At 44.5% G+C, this 23,582-nt stretch overlaps 2 long non-coding RNA genes across 2 annotated transcripts in view; one reads left to right on the plus strand and one right to left on the minus strand.

The window, feature by feature from the left end:
- Positions 1-23,582, minus strand: part of LOC309526008 — a 154,139-nt gene that overhangs the window by 46,382 nt on the left and 84,175 nt on the right. The window lies entirely within an intron of this gene.
- On the plus strand, positions 148-4,513 carry LOC309526293. Its single transcript, XR_014216709.1, has 4 exons — positions 148-347; positions 2,452-2,812; positions 3,452-3,580; positions 3,713-4,513. It is a non-coding gene; the product is annotated as an uncharacterized lncRNA (long non-coding RNA).

Below are 23,582 nucleotides of genomic sequence, written 5' to 3' on the forward strand. Positions count from 1 at the left end.
ACTACATTTTCTTAGTAAATTTGTAAAAAAGAAGAACCTTATTCTTTTTCTAGGGCAGGCATAGGCAAACTCGGTCCTCCAGATGTTTTGAGACTACAATTCCCATCATCCCTGACTACTGGTCGTGTTAGCTAGGGATGATGGGAGTTGTAGTCCCAAAACATCTGGAGGGCCAAGTTTGCCAATGCCTTTTCTGAGGCAAGTTTCCATATCTGGTTCCAGGGCCTGCAACAACTTACACCTGGTCGCTGCATAAGGCTCAACATTTACCTAAGTCAAGTAGGCCCTGCCTCCTTAGGTCAACAGCCCCATCGTCACCGTATCCACATCACTGTTGATAAAGGGAGGTTTGTAACTATTTCCCAATTGTTGGTGTCTGACTCTTCGTGACCCCTTCGAGCACGCCAGGCATTCCTGTCTTCCACTGCCCCCCCCCCCCGCAGTTTGGTCAGACTCATGTTGGTAGCTTCGAGAACACTGTCCAACCATCTTGTCCTCTGTCTTCCCCTTCTCCTTGTGCCCTCCATCTTTCCCAACATCAGGGTCTTTTCCAAGGAGTCTTCTCTTCTCATGAGGTGGCCAATAAGGCCATACAAAAAACCCTCAAGACCTGAATGTGCCAGACTTCGTTATCCCTTATCTTGACCCAGAAGGGATTCACAAACTGCTTGGTGTCAGCCTACTCACTTCAACTCCTTAACACCCCTGTGAGCGATGGGATAACCCCCGCCCCCAAACCCAGTGCATTTCCTTCCCACATGAACTTGATTAATTGCAAGCACATTCACAATCTTCCAGCTGGCGATAAGCGCCACCAGGGGGTTGGCGGGAGTTTGGATGCTGCTTCATGTGTGTGAGAATCCCCCCGGCTATGCCTGGATCCTCGACGTGGGTGGCCCATCTCAGCCAGCCTGTGCAGGAAAGGTGAATGGAGTGGGATAGAATTTCGTCCCAGAAGTGCTACAGGAAAAAAAGGAACCATATGTGCATGGAAGGCTGGGCCGGGCAGACTATAAACGGAATTAGCATCCGAGAGGATATGGCCAATCTAAAGCATTTTTGGAAACAGATGTGAGAGGCGAGGAAACAGCACATTTTTATTTCGCTTTATCAAAGCAAAATAGCCCAGGCTGCCAGATGAGCACCTAGAAAGCACCAGCAATCTCCCATGTAAGGCACTGTTGGGAGGCCCCTGCCTCCTGTTTTCCCTCCCCTTTCTCCTGCCAAAGGGAAGGATTCGTGGTGAGTTAAGGAAGAGAAGGAGCACCGCCACCCACCCCTCTCCCTCTGTGTTTTGGCTTCCATGGATGAGTTCACAAAACCCAAGGGGCCAGTGTGGTGTAGCGGTTAGTGTCTTGGAGTTATATTGGAGAGACCCAGGTTCAAATCTCCTCCTGGCCATGGTGGAGTTCACTGAGTGACATTGGGCCAGTAATTCTCCCTCAGCTTCAGCTACCTCAGAGGTATACTGCTTTGACCTCCTTGGAGGGAAAATGTGAGATAAATGCAAACAAACAATGGGGCGTTGGCGAATGGAAGACTAGAGGCTCACGCTCATCCTCCAGTCATTCCTCTTTCTGGAGTTGCTTTCTTAGGTGTTGAACCGCTGCTTAATCACCTCGTGTGGCCATCACTCCGCTTTCTGTTTGTCCTTGTGTGATAGGAGTAGGGAGGAGTTTGTAGCAGCAGTATATCCTCCATCACCACCTGACCACCAATTCCGTCTTGAGTGAGAGGTGACTCCCAATATTTCCAGAGCAAAACCTTGAGGGCACCCCGTGGGCCCAAAGAGAAATGATGCCTCCATGGCAGAAGCTGCTAGCTATGAATAGAGGAATATCAGGACGCCTTAGGCCTTGTCCTTTGTTTGAAGAATATTTGAGGAGAGACCTTGAAGTTGCCCATCAGCACCTGGACAACAGGTCACCTGGCCACACCCTTCCCCACTGTGCTGAGATGGACTGTGTTTCTATTTAAATTATAGTAATTACTTCTACATTTGCCTCTCTATGTATAAATGAGCTTAGGCAATTTGTATACAAATCTGTGCCCTCCTTTTGCCCTCTGCTTGGGTGTGTGATGCATTTTCTTTTGGGGGGGGCAATCTGTTATGTGGGTGCCCAAGGATGGCTAGAGTGTGCTGCTATTGGGCCAGGCCTAGCTGGCCAGGTAAACTGCAGGGCAGGCCAGGCAGAGAATGGCGAGACAGCCAAAGGCTGCTTCTCCCCCTCTTCCTCTTGCTCTTCAGAGCTCCCACCACAGCAGTTTCAGAAGCTTCAACCAGTGAACGGCGCCCCCTCTGGAAGCCCAGTCAAGCCACCCCAGTGCTGAGTCTACTGATCAGTCTGAAGCTCCCAGTGCGACAGGAAGGAATCCAGAATTATCTTTTAGATACTGTTTTCTCCTTGTATCTTGACAGGAAGAATAATGTCTCTCCGCTTCTTTTCCCAGATCAGAAAAAAAAGCGAGGCTATGCATGCACCGGCAGTATTGCCATGTTATCAACAGCAGAGAGGGGCATTCTCAGACCACTTCCAGAGAACTTGTCAAGGCAATTAACAATTGGCAGAAACATTAATGCTTGGCATTAAAGGCCCTGGCGCTAGTTAGGAAAGATAATTTATTTTCTCAGGATCTCTCGCCAGGAAGTAAGCCATAAACTCCAAAGCCACATCTACTTTTCAACTAGTGACAGTGGAGAATATTTCAACTTTATCTCCTTAGCTATCTCCCTTCAACTGTTCTGTGGCTACAGCCTCCCATTACGTACTGCTCATCCGGACTGCATATAGGATTGCTGCTGCATTCTTTAGTAATTGCATTGGATAATTCTAGAATATTCGGCCAAAATACTTCTGCTCTCTTTAGTCCTTCTTTGCAGTGATGTGGGTATAAATCTGCTTTAAGTTGTTAGCATGCCTTAAAAAAAAATAATCAAGCAATTATTTGGTTCACTGTTGATCCATTCTACTTGTGTGGTCTACCAGTTCCCACCAAGATAAGTTCATGAAGTTGCATAATTTGTTTTGAGATTGATCTGTTTATCTCTTCTCCTAGCTTGGCAGATGCTGGCCAAGCCGGCAAGCCCTTAAGTGAAAGATGCAAATGGACAAATGTGCTTAATCAGAACCCCTTTAACAGTCATGTTGTTACTGTGTGGGCGGATGGGTGTTTGCAAATGCCAGGCTGAATACTTAGCAAATTCCTTTCCCCACAAGAATAATTAATCAGTGGGAACATTTTCGCCACTGGACATTGTGAACTTTAGCTCTGAGACTAGTTATTAGTCATATTTTCTCCCCCTTTCTTGGCACGATAATTTCTGTGCAAGTCCCACTCCGAAAATCTCGCACAAGGGTTCAAGTATTCTAAAATGCATATTTCTTGGAACTATTGTAGCTGACCTTGCAAACAACCTTTGTTCTTGACAAAATTGCCGTGTTTTTTGTAGACAATGTACGTATCCGGGGGTGTAATGGACACAGGAACGCGAATATATTTTGGAACGATATGGACTCTCAGAAAACATGCAAGGGTACTAAAACTGCCTTAAGTTCCAAATAATAGGAATTTCTGCCTGGTGAGTATAAATTTGTAACCAGTTTTGTGTTTTCACTTTCCTCTGGTATCTCTCCCTCTCTCTTTTGTTGGGGGATGGATGTTTTGATTTAAATGGTTCCTTTTCCCATTTGTTAATGGGGAATTATTCCAGAGAACGGTGCCAGAGGCCACATTCCAGAGATCAGACAGTCTACTGCTTCATCCCTATCAGATGTGGTACACCAAATATCACAGCAACGCTTTTTCTCTCCAGCGTTGGATATTCCCACTTGAGTGTGTAGTGAGACAACCACAAAATGTTAGCTAATGAAACACAGACTTAGGGGGGCGGAGGGTGGAGCTGGGACACCGCTGGAAAGGGAGAACGTGTATCCTGACTGATGTTTCTCAAATGGGATGACAAGGGCTTCCCGCAGTCCCTGGAGCCCTTTTGTGTGTGTCTTGCGCTGAGTGCCATTGGGAATGCGAAAGCGCTGGGAATTCTTCTGCCAGCACAGACTCTGGTAGCCTTTCAGTGGCACACAAACAGATGACAAAGGGCTGGCCTTTTCATCTCAAAGATCAAGAAAGAACATGAAGCTCTGAAGGCACAATGTGAGCAATAAACATCCTTCCTTACGAAGCTGAATTGAAAAGTAGAACTGACACCTTTCTTGTGTGGCCCTTTTCTTGTGTATCATAGCATGGAAAATAAACAGGTGCAGTGTTTACAACCACATGTGGAAAACTCTGCCGGTGGAATTTCTGAGTCTCATTAAAATCCCTGGTCATCGCTGGGTGGCTGAACAGACCAAGGAGGTGGGCCGTATTTTGATTGTCTTGACAATGAAGTATTGAGAGTTCCAGGAAGGGAACAGAAAGATAGTTCACTTGCTCGGTGCAGCTGTCCTGTGCACCTCTCTGCCCAGTGCCACTCAGCATGGGGTCAATCAATCTTTTTTATTATTTTCCCCATTTGTTGCTACACAGGGGGCCAGAGAAATGCAGCTTGCTCACTGAAGCCACCATTCAGCTCTGTAATGAATGCAGCTCAACATCTATGGTGCCCCAGTAAGTCAGGCAGGGCACTGAAAGAGGGTGCCCAGGATCCTCACAAACGTGGTGTCAGCGCTCAGGGGTGCCAAGAGGATTTTCTGGGCCCATGGAGATTGCAGAAGAGGACACTTGCAAAAGAGGACCCATATTTACATACAATTTGCAAATGGCTTTTTGTCATGTGCATATTTGTGTCGTCCTTCACAAGTGTAGAAGAGGCCACAGGAAAAATAAATCCCTTACTATGACATAATAAAATGTCTGACAGACAGAATGTGAACAGATGAAGCTTTTCGAATAATTATATTTCTATATTACGAAAGGCTTAACCAGTTGAACTTCTGCCTGCCACATAGTTGGTAAAGGTACAAGAACCCTGTTTCCACCAACCCTAAACCAAAGTCTAGGCTGCAATTCTGTACCCACATACCTGGAAGCAAACACCATTAAACACCAAGAGACTTACTTCTGGGCAGACATGCATAGCATTGTACTGTATGTTAGACATACAGTGAATTCTTGATCAGTGCATGGACTTTAACTCATGCACAATAGGCAATATGCCTAAGCCTCTGGTGGAAAGTTTTCACATCTTGCCTTTGCCTTTTGAGGGCTATGCTTTTCCACATGTACTTACTGTACAGTAACATTATCAGAAAATAGCTTAGAGGAAATATGTGATCTCAGATGAACCTACCACAGGAAAGATGGAATGGGAAACTGCAGAGACTCAAGGGACAGAAGACAACAGGAAAGAAAAGTGCATTAACGGGGGAGAGGAAAATGTGGCCAATAATCAGGGGTAAAGGGAATTGTAGTTCATCAACATCTGGAGGACCAAAGGTTTTCCCACACCTGCTTTACAGAATTTGCTGCTCCAGACACTCTTGCTGCGTGGCTCAGACTGGCTGTGCCTGGGCATATTTGTGCCATAAATATACATTTTTACTTGGAATGAATCCAGACGGGATTTTTTTCACATTTTTTTCACATAAACAAGCTCATAAAGTTTTGACAGTCATTCTCTCCCTCCCTCCCTGAGGAATTCTACCTCTGCTTAGGGATCTCCTATATCCTCAGAGCAGTCACCCGATCAGAGTTCCTCGGATTCTTTGGGGACAATGAAATGGATATAAGGCTGGTATAAGTTTGAAGATGTACCTTCTACATTGGACTCTTGCTCCCATCTGCCCCAGCGAGCACGGTCAGTGGACAGGTTTTATGGGAGTTGTAGTCCAGTAACATCTGGAGGGCTGGCCACAGGATCCCCATCCCAGATCAGCTTCCTGTCCTGTGATGCAGGATACTAGTTTGTTTTTCTGTTACTTTTGTTCCCATTTCTTTTTATGGTGTGTTTTTATTTTGCTTTTCCCTGTTGGATTTATATCCAATGTAAATTTTCTTTTGCTATTTATCTTCATAGGCACTTATTTGTCAACTTTTCAATTTACCTGCTTTTCAATTTATTAGCATTATAATAATAATTCTTTTAGGGTGCAATTTGATGAATGTTTACTCTTCAGTGAGTCCCAATATGTTAGCAGGGCTTACTTCCAAGTAAGTGTGCATAGGATTGCAGCTGAAGTTTATTTAAGCAACGTGTTCACAAAATAGTACACACAGGTTTAGAGATGTGAAAGCTGTTTATTTAAAACGATATATTAAATAACTCTTTTTATTGTGGATGACTGGAAGATCCTGTTTTTATCATTCTCCTGAAAGAACTGTAAAACCTGCTTGCTCACAACATGTTCATGTCGGACTCTTAAGAGTAATGCCTATTGCACTTCGTTTTCACACCCTTGGATTGCTGTTTCTTTTGTTCTTTGCTGCTGGGCACTGTTTTGGTACAGTTCCACAATATCAAACAATTCGTTGATGGAAAACAAAATGGAAAACTACAGGAGACATTTCACCACAAATATGGGCAAGGGGAGACGCACTGGAAAGTTTGGAGTATTGGCAACACTGCGTGACATCATATAACCTCAATGCAAACCAATCGGAAAGGTCAATGAACAGCGACATTGTAGAAGCACCATGAGAATTGTGTACCTGTGTGTGGAAATGCAATGAATGTGCAATTAACTGGTCATCTGGAAGAGCCTTTAATCTCCACAGGCTACCTGCAAGTCTGAGCATATGCCCAGGGCAATCTGATCAGAAGAAAATGTTTATGTTTGTTCATAGGAACCAACTAAAATGTAAAACTTTCAGTTACTGCAGTGGTTTTGTTTTGTTTTGTTTTGAAACCAATCTGTTTGAACATGAGCTGGAAACAGAGATTGTTCCATGGGTGTGTGTGGAAGCAATGTATTCTTTGCCACTGATTGCATCGTAGGTGTCATCTGCCCTCGGTGTTTAGAATTTATGCATCCACATGACTGCTACTGTGTGCTGACAATGATTTCAGGTACCATTGCTATTGTTCTGAGTTTGCCTGTACATGACTTAACAATCCTCAGAAGCCTCTAGGCAGGAATAAAGGGGCAGGGAGAAAATGATGAACTAGGACAAATCTGGGCCTCTCTCTTTCTCTCCCCACCTCCAAACTCTCCTCCAGGCCAAGGGAATGGAATTCTTTGCAGGCTAGAGCAGGGATTGTAGCTAGGCAAAGTCCAACATGCAGCTGGCCGTTGGAGCTGATCTGCCCCTCATCTCTCAACTGGAGCGTGAAAAGTGGAAATTATTTGATGAGCCAGCAGCTTCTTCTCAATCCCTGGTTAGGTGGTGGGGGAAACCTCAGAGTTAATTGGCTTCAAGAATCTGACATGCATGAGGACACAGGAAGCGCACCAATTGCCAAAGAAAGGGAGCAGCCTTAGAAGAAGACATCAGCTAGACATACCAATTACCCCAAAAGCAGGCAGCCTCATCCGGCCCTTCGGGGCATTCCACCAAGTTTTGCTGCTGGAATGGTGCAGGGGGAGAAAGGACTTTATGGAAATATAGATCACCGGACAGAGCATCAAACGCATTCTTTTCCCGGCTAATCACAGTGCCGGGGAATCCTTTCGCTGAGAGATTATCACATAATTTAGGATAAGCCACCCAGGGCCAATGTCACCCACATTGAGTCAAAACATAACAAAACCTGGGTTTCAGAAGTGTGGGGGCGGTGTGTGGGATTGCCGGCATAGAAGAAATCTCCCCTGAAAAGGTCAGGGTGTATTTCCAGAGATATTAGGTTTTTTCTTCCATACCCAGGTAATCCGCATGGCCCACCTTCTCTTAGTACTGCCCACAGACAGCTACTGAGCACATCTCTGAATACAAGGAACACAAGAAAGAAGCATGAAGAAAACACATCCAGTTAGTCTAGTCTGAATTTTAACCTCTGGGCTGTTGGCCAGAACTGAAAAGCACAAAGCCTGGCAAAGATCCATCGGGGCTGTTTTTGCTATTAATCAGTATGTGGGTGCTTTCATATAGCAACCCTTTATTTAAAAAGTACACGTGATTAAGGTATCAAGTGGTGAGGTGGCTGCATTTGTAGTGCAGCGCAAGTGTGTGCTATGGAAATGTTGTGCTGCGAATGCAAATACATGAACTCTGTGCTGTTCCATCGAGTTCAACACCATTAATTAGAAAGAACAATGGACTTCGTATGTACTCAGGAGCTCTTTGTCCTTAGCGCTCTTTTTTTAAACACTTATTTCCCCTGCGGGGCAGAAAGGAACACTGACTCTCAGTGGATACTGCTGCTTTCCTTTTCTCTCCACCTCACTCTGTGCCACTCAGTAGGGTTGCATGTGGACAGTATCCTGCTGCGTCTCCTTGTGCAGAACTGGGAGCAGGCTTGGCAATTGTCCTGATTTCCCCAGGAAGTCCAGAACATCACCATGCTACTGCGAATCAATAAAACATTCTCTTCCTAAGAGGGGAATGTCTTGAATTGTAATGGCACCATATACAACAAGGAGATACACTCTGTGCTTCTAAAGTGGCACAGCAAATCTCCCATCAGAATTTTCCCTTAAGCTTTTTGCTTCACCTTCATCGCCAAGTGAAAATAGGGCTCCAATCCTATAGAGATTTACCTGGAACTAAACTCTTCTGAACGCAGTGCTGACTTCCACATAAACCTGCATATGCCCTGTATGTTCACATTTGCCAAGGGAGGAGCCATGTCAGCTTGCTGCAGCAAAAGCAGCAGTGTCTTGTGGCATCGCAAAGACTAACCAATGTGTTGTGGCATAAGAGTTCCTGGGCTGCAGTTTACTATCAGAAGCATGAAACTGTCATCTGGAGCTGAAGTATATCTGTACATGGAAAGGAGCTGTAAATGGTAAGGTAAGAAGGAAATGAAATCTAGATAGTGATAATTACATTGTTAATGGTGGCCATTCACACACAGAAAAGCTGCTGATAACACTGGCCACCTGATATTGGTAAGCCAATTGGCACATGCAGTGTGACAAAAATCCCTTATCCTGATTCAAACCACAAGCCATAGTATTTAACTTCTTGAAGTAATTTAGTAGTTTCACATTATGGTCTCCCTCTAAAAGTAATATGCAAATGCATGTTACTTGTAAGCTGACTTGATGGGATTTATATCCTGAAAGGTAGGATAAAATAACTGTAATGAATAAATGTATGCATTTACGAAGTGTACATATTTTTGGATATGGCCATTTCTGATATCAGATTTGTGTTCATTCTTTTGTGTAGATCTGTTTGCCCTATGCAGAATGCAGAGGGGACATTGTTGGCAGATAATGCCATAAATCACATTGAAAGAACAGGGGAATGAACGGCTGAAGTTGTGGATGACTTATTAAGTTGTGTGATTGTGTCGCCAGACACTTGCAGAGTGAATTAGTGCAATGACAACTAGTTTTTATTACATGTGTTAATTGGCTAACTGATGCCACAATGTCTATGTTATCTACACTTCTGGATTTTGTGTGTGTGTGTGTGTATGTGTGAATGACTGTTAGTAATATAATTTTAACTGTCTATACTTTTCTGCATTTCATTTCCTTTTGACCTCAATGTTTACATCTCAAGATAAAACTTAATGTAGCTGATGAAGTGAACTGTTGTCCATTAAAACCTATGCCAGAGTACATTTGTTAGTATTCAGATTGCCACAAGACTCTCCATTATACAGTAATTAGATTTGTGTCTTCTTGGGTATTCTCTCTCCCGGTCTCGCTGTATAGAAATTTAGATTGTAACCTATTTGAGGCAGGGACCTCTCTGTTCTGTTACTTTCTAAAGTGCCAAATGCAGTGTAATGCTCTGAGGAGGCCAGGAGCCATTTCATCAAGTTGGTAACAAAGGACCTATCAACAAACAAATGTTTTTTCAACTGATGTCTGACATCACCACTCACTGTCTGGTTCGCATGTGCATTTTTACACTGTGGAGCTGATTTACTGGCAGATTTTGAAATGACAAATCACTCATCCCATCTTGGAAACTTTTGAAATGCAGATTCGTTTGGGAGGTGGTGACTCACAGTTTTGAACTATTCACAGAAGAAATCACCATGCCAGAAAGTAATCTTTGGGAGGCGTCCTTATTAAACACTTAAAAAAACCCCTAATATTGTGACAAACGGCAGCTCTGAAACTCAGTTAACTGACATCCAATTTGATCTCCCACTTTCTAACCAGGCTCACACAACAAAGAGTCCTAAACTGCCTGGATTAAAATATAGACGGCAGAAGAAGAAACTACAAATGGGATTCTTCCACCATGCCACCACTGAATATTTTCCACCTTTTTGCTGTCGTCAGTGCCCAATTTTTGGTGGAAAGGTACACTTTTATCACCAAGTGATATTAATGAATGTCATAGTTTAATTATGTGATATGTGAACAACTGCTTATTTCTCCAGTGGAGATGGATCCATTCAGGGTAGGCATGGCTAAAATCAGCCCTCCAGCTGTTTTGGGACTACAACTCCCATCATCCCTAGCTAACAGGACCAATGGTCAGGGATGATGCAAACTGTAGTCCCAAAACAGCTGGAGGGCCAAGATTGACCATGCCTGATTTAGGGCAAACAGGGCACTGTCCCGTCTGTTTTGCACTCACAGAACACTGCCCTCATCACAGTGGTGACGGGGGAAACCTAGAATAAGTTGGCTCCATCTGCTGTTGGCTCTGGCAGTGGGTACACTGCTGACCTCCCTAGATATGTGAAAGTCTGGAATTCTGTCTCTACCTACTTTTGGCCTCTCAAAGTGATGTAAAGGCCGGGGGGGGGGGTGGGCACCACAGAAATATTTGGAGTGGAGCTCTGGTTCTAGTATTATGGAACAAGAAAAAAACAACACCTCTCTCTTTGGCCACTTTCTCTACACCGTAGCTATTCTAAACCAAATACTGTATCCACAAATATTATGCATTTTCTTCATAGGGGAGTTGCCCCTTTTTCCTGCATCCTTTCCAGATCTACAGTACCCTTTCTAAGGTTCAGTAATCTAAAAAAAAAATAATAATCCCCAAATTCCAAGTGCAGCAGTACCTTGGAATTGTGGATAAAAGCACTGAACTCACTAGGTCCAGAACAATGCAATTCAGCTGCTGAGGCAACATACATTTAAATCCCACCCTGTCAAAGAGTCCTGGGAATTGTAGTTTGTTTAGGATGCTTGCTGGGAATTGTAGCTCTGTGATGGGAAACTACAGTTCCCAGGATTCTTTGGGTGTATGCTTTAAATATATGGTGTCTATGAAGCCTAAGCACCTCTTGTCTTGTAAGCTATATGGGTTCCCTATAAACCACCGTGATCACCTCTGTCTTGAGAACAGCAGGGTAAAAGTGTGACAGATATTCTGAATCACTGTGCTTAGATCAAGCTGCAGGGTTACATCCCTATGTACATTTACCTTGAAATTAAGTTGCATCTAAATTATCTGGCGTACTTCACAGTAAGACATGTTCAAGGTAGGGACAGTATTCCCAGCTGCAAACCTTTTTAAAGAAAATTTATTGCAAACCATTTTAGGAGCTAGCTATGTGCAAACCTATTCTTTTTGATGGCCTTTGAAACAGGATTGCCAACCAACTCTTGGCTGGTCCTTGCAGCTTTTTGATGTCCACATCACCAGTGAGGCATGGGAGATTGTTTCCTTCCTGTTTTGCTTCCCCCAACTCTCATTTAGTTACTTATTAATCTGCTGCTTGTCTGAATGATACCAGGCTGAAAGGAAGTTACAGCAGCTGCTCAGCCACAACCAGCAGGTGTTAACAAAGGAGTAGCTTGGATCCAGACCAGGCTCTGGAAGAAGTGTGTGTCTATGAGAGAAAGCGAGGCTGAAATGAACCTAGATCTGTGACATATTCATCTCTCTGTATATACGTGTGGGTGACACACAGAGAAAAAGTGTTTGTGTTGTCTTCCACACGCCGAGTTCTTTGACCACACAGTGCATATATCTGATTTTCAGAGAGTCATGCAGCTCAGCTGGGGTCATGTTACTGAACTGAGTTCTCTGCTCTGCTTGGGTTTAGAGTTTTCTGCGATGGAGTCATCAGTTGTCTTTGGCCTCGGTGTTCCCCGTATGTGAAATGGGTTACTGCAGGTGCACAAATGACACTCCCCTCCCACCTCAAAATCTTACTGTTCCACCAAACAAAGCAAAATTAATTAAGGTGGGCTGCCATACTGAGGGCCTCAAAGCCTGCAAACTGCTTAGGAACGCTGCTTGTCTCCTTTGGACTAGGCAAAGACCTGCTGATCTACACAAACGCAGGTGCCTCTTTGCTGTACCTCCCTCCACCCTGGACGAGCACTTTCCCGGCTACGAATCAGCAAAACCTATCCTGCTCCACCCGTGAGTTGCGGAGCCCAATGCACTTCCCTAGGGCCTAGGCGCCTCATGTGAACAGCAGAAAGGGGTGCCAGCGCGAATCCTAGTGGAAAGTAATTGATCCCCGTGCATCTCGGGCTAAGGCGCGCGTGTGGGGGGGGGGGAGGGAACCCGGTTCGCGCGCATGATTAAGGCCGAGATGCTAAGCATGCTCCGAGATGCTGTTGCACACGGCCACGATCAACGGGGCGCGCTGTCTCAAAAGTAAACCCGACTTCGGCGGTACAAGTTCAGCATTGGCGACGAAAGGCAGCCTTGATTTCCGGAGCGCGCCGCCGCTGCATTCCAACCCAGACCCGCCGCGATCCTCTCCGGTTCTATTCTGAGCAGAGCCGGCGGGCGATTGCAAGGAAAGCCAGGATTCCCAACTTGCAGCCCCGACGACGCCTCGGCAAACAAACCAGAGGCACGGCACACACGCCGCCGCCGCCGGAGGAACCTTCTTGGTGGGTGGAGATACGGAGGAAGGGGGCGGGCCAAATCTGATGGGAGAGCTGGCAGGAGGTCGCTCGGTCCTTCTGCCAGCAGCGGGGCCGGGCTGGGAAGGGTTAACCGCGGCAGCCTCAGCAGCAGCAACAGCTCCTCTTCTTCGGTGCTCCCCGCAGAGCCTGCTGTGGCCTTTGAGGAGGAGACGCTGCTAATGCACCGCGCACCAGCCCCCTCTCCCTCTCCCTCCGCCGCCGCCGCCACTGTGGGCTGCTGCAGACGCTACGAAGGAGGACGGCAGCCTTGGCTGAGAGCTGCCTAGCAAGCGGCGCCCGGGAACCCGCGGAGGGAGCGAGGGAGCCTGCCTTCCCAGCCGCCGCCGCCGCCGCCTCCTCCTCCTCCTGGCTCCTCAGGTGCTGCCCGGGGGCTTGCGGACAACAGGTACGAGGCGGCGAGGAGGAGGGAGGAAGGGGCGAGCGGGCGGGCGCCGCCGCCGCTCTCTCGCAGGCTAATGAATGGGCTGCGGGGGCGCCGGGAGCGCGTGCAAGGCCCGGCTGGAGCTCGGGCGCCAGGCGAGGGTCCGACGCGGGCTGCTGCTCCTCCGCCTTCGCGGGTGGAGGAAGGCGAGCCTCCTTCGCCGTGGGGAAGGGCCGAGGGAGAGCGGCAGGGAGGCGGCGGGGCGGAGTGGGGGGGGGTGCAGTGGACAAAGGAGGGAGCGGGGTTAGTTGGCGGGGAAGGAGGGAGAAAGGCCTGCAGAAGCGAAAGCCGCCTCTCCGCCTCCCTCAACCGTGGTTTGGGATGATTCTCTCTTTTCTCCATCCGCTCCCCCCCCCCCGGCAGTCGGTCTCTTTGACCCCTCCCCCCCCAAAGCTGCAGTTCTAGGCTGGGGAGGGAAGCGTGTTGGTCCCATGTGTGAAAGAACGGGAGGGGCGCCTTGGAAGTTGCATCTGTCTACTGTTGCTGGAGATTTCTTTTTCTCTAGTTTCTCTCCCCCCCTCCCCGGAAAATATATATATTCCTGAGAACTGACAAAACTTTTGTCCTTTGCAGTATGTTGTGGAGACCCATGTGGTGGTGAAGGGGGGGGGGTGAGGAGCAGGCGGGACTGGTCCTGGAAAACAGTGCAGCCTCTGGTGGCCCTTGGTGGGTGGAGAACTTGCTTTTCTTTTCCCTTATCATTTTTTAAAATAAAATAGAAATATGTATCTGTGTTGTTTTGGACCTGGGTTTCCCTCTCTCTTGTTTCAGAAGCCGCTGCTGCTTTTATTCCCAGTGAAATTCCCTCTCCCTCCAGGAAATTCCATATATAAATTTTGTTTGTGCCTTCCTAATCTATCTCCTCCGATTGCTCTGGAGACAGTTCCTGATAAAGAGAGCCCTTAGCTTGCCAAGGCACATCTTAAAATACGAAAACGCAGCATACATAAATATCAATTTGAAATAATACTTGGCGCTTGGATTGCTTTTCATCTTCAAAGTGCTTTCACACTCATTAACTGATCCTCTCAGCATCCCTTGGATGGCAGCTTAACCTGGAATGATTTATACAGAATATCAAAGGGGTATGTCTTCCTAATGCTGTCTTGCGTTCATGAGTGTTGCTTTGTTCTTCACTGGTAAGCTCATGCCTCAAGCTGCACTTTCTTTATGCCAAGATATTCTGCACCCCAGTATTGAAGATTAGGGGAGAGAGGGCAAAGTAGACATCCATACAGGTGATGGACGGTGGCCAGGAATTTTCTATTGAATCTCATGCCTCTTAGATCAAGGATGGCTTTTATACGGAGTATCAAAAGGAAGAACACTTATTATGAGGGCACAGGGAGGCTAAACTGATTAATAACCAATACAGTAAATCTGCCCTGCTTTTTTTTTTAAAGCTACTGTTTGTGACAAAAATTGGAGCTGTCTGTTTGACTTATATGTTGCTGTCATTGATAATTAGTAACACATAGTTGGGATTTTGAACAGGATGCTAGTTGTACCTGAGTTCACTGTGACATGTCAGCTACTGGAAAATGTTTTTCCAAGTACTTGAGCTCCTGATATACTAATGCTAGAGAGTCACTAAGACAGCCAAGCATTTTTGTGACTGATGTTCAAAATGTTAGCCTGGTTGAGTACCAGATGCTACCATGAGCTGCTTGGACGAAAAGTAGGATATAAATGTTACAAATAAATAAAACAAAGTGGATATGTTGGTCCAAAATGTCCAACCTGGTAAGGTTATAGTTGTAGCAGCCCCCTTGATTCAAAGTGGAAGTGGTCACATGGGGTTGGGGGCATGGGTGACACTGGTGAGCAGAATTTAAGGAAATATATCTATAATGGGAATTTCAGGTAAAGAAATACTGTTGCTCCTATGTATTTTCAAAAACCTGAGATACAGTCCCTAAGATACTAAAAAAACGAGTAGATGGCCAGAATTAAAATACCTAACACTGCCAGAAATCTATTGGGATGGACACTATGAAGAATCTGAGAACTAGACGTGTAGAGGCTGTTTCCTTTTTTAACAAAATACCTCTCATAAGATTTTCATTATGTTGTACCAGTTCTGTATAACATTTAGAATGTGTTTCCGTTGATTACCATCTGCATTCTGCTAATTTTTGAAACAACTTGCTTTGGTTGATTGGAGGTGGTCAGAAGTTAGCAGCAGCTGTTCTGTGTTCCAGCCCTCTTTTCAAAACAGCATAAGCACAACTAGGAGTTTCTTCAAAAGAGGGCATCTGTTGCCTTCTCTCTGTGCTGGCATTTGAGCCTGGGAGCAAGAGCTGTGCCAAGTAACCTCCTGCTGCTGCTCTTGAATTACTCTGGGTATCCCAGAGATTCTTGGCTGGAGATGGAGGTTGATGGCAACTACAAGTTCATTTCTGCTAGAAAGAGATGTTGTTTGTAGAATGTAGAGAGCAAGGGTGGCAGGAAAGCTGTATTGTGTGACCTGTAGTCTGCTGATGGTGGTCTGGCTTGTACCAGGAGACACAAAGCCTCAAAATGGATTGAAGCCCTGTAGTTGCACTCTTCCCCTGGCCTTCCTGCCTGCACAGTTTAGCAGGATGAAAAGATCTCTCCTTCCTTAGAGATATCTGCTGGCTTCATAAAGCCCTAATCCCCTTGTGCCTTTCAACTCTTCCTCCTTCAAAAGGTGCTCTCTGAGGATTTATAGGAAGGAAAGTGCTAGCATTAATATAATACATGCAGGCATAAATATGAAACGTATTTAACACTGGAGATTGCTGCATCAGTAAAGCTAGGTCCCTACCCTCCATGGCTGATCAGAGCTTTCGGATAACTGCCATAAAACAAATAGGCTACCTTTCAAGAAACCAGAGGAATGCTGCTCCAGGCAGCAGTACCTGGATGAAAAGAGCTATGGATAAGATGCTCTTCAAATGTCATTACCTAGGAGAGAGAAACAGCATTAATTAAAAATAAAAGATTAGAGAAAAGCATCAAATTGAATGAGTGAGTTGGCTTAACATTCCACACCTTCTGAAGCTGCAAGTCTTTGTGTTGCTGTGGCTTGAGCCTTAAACAAAGCGCTTTATAATCCCAGCTGGAAGGCCTGTCCCAGCTTCTGAATTACAACATTAGCTGTGGTCTTTAGCCAATAACAAATGTATGTGTTTGGTGTTGTGTGTATGTGTGTGTGTGTGTGTGTGTGTGTGCGCGCGCACACACACACACACACACACATATACATAGATGATATAGATATATATGTAGAGAGGGGTAATTTTATTCTTTCAGAAAGGAGAATTCTGTGGTTATTTTTCCTGTCTTAGTAACTAGTGATAAGTATTGCTTCATTGGGTGGGTATTGAGGTAGACTAAAAGCCATCCTTGCCTAATTCCCCAAATATATTTCAGGGGCCATTGTGTAGTCAGACTTTCTTGCTTGGGTGTGAATAATATATTTTAAATGTCTAAAATTGGAAAGCATAGCATCACAGTTCATCTAAAGGAAAAAGAATGCATACATTTGCATGTGTTTACGATGAGTTCTGATTTGAAACTTAGAGGGCGTAGGTTGGAAAGGAGAAGTTTGGATGGCAGATTCATGAACATTGCCTCTGGACACTGGAAGACCCATAAAGATCCCTTTTGGGTTGTGATTGATTCACTGCCACTGCCTGCACATTTTCAAGCTTTACTTCACAGCCTTGAGGAGTAGAAAAATGTTACTGTTTTTAAAATGAAAGCTAAGCTTCGCAGGGTCCAGTAATCGGTTTAGAATCATTATTCTTTAGAAAGACAAATTATATGCTTTATTATATTTTCATTGCTAGGCAGTTGCCTTGCGCTCTCCCTTAAGCCTGCTGGTCTGCTTTTCTCCAACAGTTTTCTCTAGAAATGTGTAAAGTGAGTGGCAGTGTGGTCCAGTGGTCTTGAAGATCTTAAGGTCTTAACTTCCTCCATGGTCTGTAAATTGGGGGCGGGGGGCGGGGAATAGTCCCCCAGCTGTTGTGAATACCTCCTAGGCAATAATTTGCATTGGGGAATTAAAAGCACTTTAGAAACAAGTTTTGTAATGGGGGAACCTTTGTTTTCATTAATGTCATTGCTCTCAAAATACAGCTATAGGGAGGAGCGCATTTAGGATTACAACCGTAAAGAGAAACTTCGAAGTGTGACCCAGCTGAAACCAAAAAGACCCAATGTGTCAAACGGCAATGCACAATAATCATTTGCCTTATCCTGTGATACTTTGAACGCAGCAGTGCTAGAATCAGTGCTGCCAGGCAGGGTAAGGCTTCTTGCCATTGGAATCTGATTTCCACTGGGAGCCAAATGCTGGGCGGGTGCTGTGATGCATGCAATGGGGTTGGGTGGGGAAGGGATGCCTCAGGCAATAATATGATACAGCGATTTGGTCATGGGTTCCTTTGGTTGGATCATAGAGGGTAAGTTTGTGCAGAGGCTATTAAACATCAGACACATTCTCTCTTGGGCAGAGATGGGGGATGGCTGAAAAATGCCTGCTTTTGCCTATTTTGTCAAGGCTGCCTATGGATCAGCTGGAAAATGAATGCAAAAAGGGGTCTGCATCATACAGTCAGTTGAAACATTGGTGAGAATGAGAGAGCAGATGTGAAGGGAGAAGTGGTAGGAGAGAGTCGCTTTGTGCTTTTAAGGGCAGCAGTGGGAAGGGCTTGTAACACACTGTGCTAGTCCAGCCCAGTTCTTTTCTCAGTTACTTTATTGTACTTTATTCTATTTGTGCACTATCCTTCGGCTCACAATAAAAATGCAGACAACGGTAAATACGTACAATACAGCTAAACAAATAGCAGCGACAAAGCAGTTGAATTGGATTAAGGCACAGAGGAGGACAAAAAAGCAATTGCATCACATCAAACAGAATGGGCACCTGGTGAACCTCCTCAGGAATTCTATAACCACTACCAAAAATGGCCCTCTGGTCAGTTGCTACCCACCTAACCTCAGTTAGTGAGGGCATCTGAAGGGAGGGCCTTTTCTGATGGCTTGGCACACAGGCTGGTTGATGTGGAAGCAAGCATTCCTCCAGATATCCCAGTTTCAGAATTATGTAAGGCTTCAAAAGCATGTGCAGAAATGGACCAGAATCCACTGCAATTCTTTTAAGCACCAGTGTGTTAAGGTTTCCATGTCTGGTGCCAGATAGTAGTCTAGTGCTCTTATTTTGAACTTACTTCAGTTTTCAGTAGTCTTCAAAGATAGCTCCATGTAAAGCACATTACAGTAGCTGGTCACAGATGTTACCTAAACATGATTTATAATGGCCAGGCTGTCTCTGTCGAAGATCGGCTGCAGCTGGTGCTCCAGCCTCTGGTAATGAAAGGTGCTATGTACCACACAGTTTATTTATTATGATTATTTATTAAATTTCCATACCGTCCTCCATCCTAGGATCTCAGAGCAGTTTATAATATAAAAACACAAAGACACATAGCATAGCAACAAACAAAAACAACACCTCCCAACAGTTTAAAAGGCCATAGATTGTTTAATTTGAACAACCAGTGGCAGAGCTGGCTCTAGGAACACCTTGAGGTTGCAAAACACGATCCTTTAGGAGAGAAATGCAACTCAATCTAAAACAGCCTGAGCACCAGTTCTCTGAGAAGACAGTCCATTTACCCACAACACCTTTGTCTTGTCAGGATTTAGTTTCAGTTTATTGATTTCATCCAGCCTGTCACTAATTCCAGACACCAGTTCAGTACTTTGACAGTCTCTCACCTGACTTGGATGTAAAGAAGTAGAGCGGTTATTTATATACTTTGAGCAGTTTTGTAGCTGAAATAGTTGCATTTCTGTGGAACATTGCATAGTTTATCCAGGTGTGGGGATAGTAACGAGGTAAGAAGGCAGGCAGCCAAATGCTCAAGGACATCGTAGGTAGGAAAGGTGGGTGATAAAAGACGTGAGGGAGAAATAACCATGTATTAAAGACACCTATGGCTCGGAGCCTTTGCTAGAGACTGCTTGCAACTTTTTCTTTTTAACTTTCTTTCAAAACCATGTAAGTAGAAATATTCTTTTTTTATTTTTTCCTCCCTCTCCCACCAACAAAACCAAACATAACATTGGAGATTCTCAGGAATCTAGGTTATGTGGCAGAAATATTATGGGTTATAGATTGAATGTGCAGCGGATTATAAAAATGTGAACAGAAGATAGTGCTGGTGTTGAGGGAACTGGTCTGGTATTTAGGAAAGCTGAGTGCTGGGAACATCTTTGTGTTAAGCTTCCCCCTTTCACAAAATGTGTTCAGTCTGAGGTCTGTACTCAAGGTTGACATTTTTTTTTTTAAAAAAAAAATACCAATAAGCCAGGTTGAGAGAAGAACCAGTTTATGTACCTTGGATCATAGTGTTTTCCATGGCTCAGATTCAGGTTTTACGAGAAACCAGAGCTTGTTATGAGATGTGCTACTACAGTGACCCATGTATGGTTCCACCTCCCTGTGCAAAGGGACAAATATTTGCATCCTCTGCTTGGATTTGGAACAGACTTAATGAACAAATTTGAAACCAATTTCATCCAAATACAAGAAACTGGTTTGTACAAACCATAGCTTATAGGCAGGCTATAAAATCAAGGACCCTAAACCATAGTTTCAACAAACCACACTTGGCCTATACCTATATTTGGATGAAATGAGAAACAGCAGTTCTAAACCTTTACCAAAGCTTTAAAAAACCTCTCCTCAAAGGAGGTGGGGGGCATGTGAATTTGAGACTTGTGCACGTTTGTTCTTGTGACGACAAACCATGATTTGACATTGTGTCTGAATTCAGTGTTTCTGTAATGAATTTGGATCAGCACTGTAGATGTTACCCTCTATGCCAGAAATACTTGGCAGTAATTATTTTCATCTTGACAGTAATTATTTTCTTCTTGCCTCTCAAAATTTAGACAGTACTGGTAAATTTTCATGTACCATAAAAAGTAAATGTTTGAGTGCCCAAAACACGCCTAGTGTCCATGACTATCTGGAATGTAATGGCTTCAAACAATTTTTTCCATTATCTGCACTGGGGCTGTGTAATAAACAAGGAAATCAACAATACCATACTTGTGTATTCAGCAGCTTGGAAAACAAGCCATTGTTTTCCAGATGACTCAATTCTTTTTTTTCCAAAAAAGAGGGAGTATTCAGCAGCTACAATAAGCTTGTGGCTTCTGAATGAACATTGCAAAGGCTGTACAAGAGGGGAATTAAACTGAAGGAAGTTCGTGTCCTTTTATTCCACAGAAGAAACTAATTCAGTGTACTGAATAACTGCATAATTGTTAGAACTACCCTAGAAACATGGGGATGCTGGCATTCTCTGGCATTTTGGTAACCACCTTATATTCTTTGCCGAATACTAGAATGCATTTGCAGCATTGTTATTCATGTAATGAGTGTTTTAATGAAGTTAGTCCAATAAAATATTTGCTTTCTGTAATTTCTCTGGGACAATTAATTGCAGTATTCAAAACCCGGCCTTCTAATGGCATATTTTAAATATTTTATTTTCTTTCAGAACAACTTATAAATAAAAACAAAAGTGATTGCAATCTGGGATGCTTGTTGGAACTCTACCTGCTATCATAGTTGGTCAGACTCATAGTTCACCTAGTTCTGTACTTTTTCTTTCATTGGTCAAGATTATATAATTTAGAAGAATGGAGACACAAAGAGGAGTGCAGATTCACTCCTGGTTCCAGGCAAGCAAAGATTGGAATATTTGAAGCGCTGCTTAACTGAAAACCAGTTGAACTGGTGCTTTTGGATATAAGCCAATCCAGCACTATTGACTTCAGAAGCAAGGGTAGCTTAAATCCATGCAAACCTTTTCATCATTTGAATTGCAAAAAGAACACTGATGAATTCCCAGATCTATTGGCCTGGTAATTCTACAACATGCTAATTTATATAAAAATATAAGCAGCTCCTCCTTTTGTTTCTTGTTTGGTAAGCAGGCTTTCCCCCAGTCTGTTTGTTTACTTCCAATCTCTAGTGCAATGGTTGTCAATGCTATCGAGCCCAGGATCCATATTTAATCCTATATTGCAGTTTAGGACTGTTTGTAACTTTTTTTTTTTACTGTATATGTCCACCTTTCTCTTGATCTCTTAAATTTCAGCAAAACAAGAAAGATAATGGTGCTGACTGTGCTTATATGCCATCCAGTTGAGGTTCATAATTCACCATTTGAAGACGAATGCTTAAGTATGGGAATGGGCTGATTGGTTTTGTGTGGCGTATATCTGTATGTGTGTGTATACACTGGAATATCTGACATGCTTTGAGAATTTTAAGCAAGAGTTTGTTCTTAGGGCATAACTAGTTCTTAGTTAAGGCATAACTAATCTGTGACAAGTGATCCTGAGAAAACACTCTTATGAGCTTTATAATTATCTGACTAGATCAGACCAAGGTGCTAGTCCAGTATGCTGTTTTGCCCATAGCCAGATGCTTCAAGAAGCCAACGAGCAGGACATCATGTTAACAGCTGCTCCTTGTAGGTTCTCTCCCAGTAATTGGTGACTGGATATATGCTGCCTCTAAACCAGGGTTTCCCAAACTTAGGTCTCCAGCTGTTTTTGGACTACAATTCCCATCATCCCTGACCACTAGTCCTGCTAGCTAGGGATGATGGGAGTTGTAGTCCACAACTGCTGGAGACCCAGGTTTGAGAAGCCCTGGTCTAAAGAGTGAGGGTGCATTCTGGTCTCTTCTGCCTACTGGCCATTGATAAAATGTTAGACCCAGGGCTGTTGGAGCCCAATAACCTCTGGAAGGGCAGTGCGTTGGCAGCCCATGATGTAAATGTGTTTTGTCTTTAATCCAGTATCTCTGCACTGACATACTAGGGAGCTGTCCATGTAACCAGTTGAGCTGTGTTGATGCCACTGTCAGGTGTTTTCAACTTTCTACTCCCAGAGACCATTTGAAAGGCCTGAAAATGGCTGAGGCCGACCAGTTGCAAGCGGTGGCACTGCAATGGCAGCAGGTGGAGACAGGCATACATCTTCTCCTTCTTTGACAGCTTCCCTCCCTTGTCCTGTTACTCTCTCTCGTTTTATTGTCATTTACAATAAGAATGTTTTGTCTCCCTTTCTCATTTCCATCAACATCCGCTCAGGTCCTTTTCCCCTCAGAGGAGGGAGGAGGCTTCCTGACTTGGCAGCAGATTGCGTAGGAAAGAAGGAGGGCTGGTGTGTGTGTGTGTGTGTGTGTGTGTGTGTCTGTGTCTGTGTGTCTGTGTGAGAAGGCACAGCAGTGCATCTCCTTAGTCCATCTGCCCTGTTTACCTCCCTTCTCCCTCTTCGTTCTCTTCCTTTCCTTTCACTCGGCCAGTCACTCCATCAGTCACATCTGTTTCTTCGTTTATATTTCTCCCCTCACAACTATGTGTGGTACCAAAAAGGTTATAAAGGAGGTTCAGGAGGGCTGTAACAAGGAGGCTCACCCGAGAGTGAGCTGAGGCCTACTGATAGTGCCTGGCCCACAGTTTGAGAAACATTGCATTTTACCTCCAGCCTAGTTGGCTGACTGCATTATATTTCCAGCAGAAGCTATATTAAATCGTAACAGGAATTGATTAAGTGAATGTATTGGGTACCTGGTTGGCATGCCTGTAACCTACAAGCTGTGGACTGATTTCTAGTTTGTATCTTTTACATTTGCCTTGCTCTTCTCTGCTTATCTCAGTATTTTCACCACTCCCGATTGGTTCTTGCCAGGTGTCAGTCAATTGCCTACTGTCTTATTCCACATCCTTGCAGCAAATTGCTGGGCTTCCTTCCATATCTCCGAGCAGCTATTTGTGCTGGCACAGTCCTCCAAATCCAGCTAGATTGTCCTTTTAAACATCTCTGATGTCCTGTTCCTGGCTCAGCTCAGTTTCCTGCCTACAACCTTGTTTATTTGTCCTTCAACTTCTCGCGCTGATTTCTTGGCTCAAACCGCTACCCAAAATTGGATACAATTGTGATTTGGATAACGAGCAGTTGCAAAGCTGTATCCTATAGCTCAGTGTTGAAATTCATGTTCTTATAGCTCATGCAAGTTCAGTTCTTAATGTGTTTCTTGCAATAGCAGCCATTGATCTCCCTCCCCCCCCCAATTGAAGCACTTATGTGTTGTTTACCAGTAATGTGCACCAGGTACGAATGTCAGCACAGAGCAAGGTTTCCCCAGGCTTACTGATCGACTTACTTGGTGTCTTTTCCTCCCCCCTCCCAAA

This window comes from Podarcis vaucheri (assembly GCF_965113315.1).
Source record: "Podarcis vaucheri genome assembly, chromosome: 2".
NCBI lineage: Eukaryota > Metazoa > Chordata > Lepidosauria > Squamata > Lacertidae > Podarcis > Podarcis vaucheri.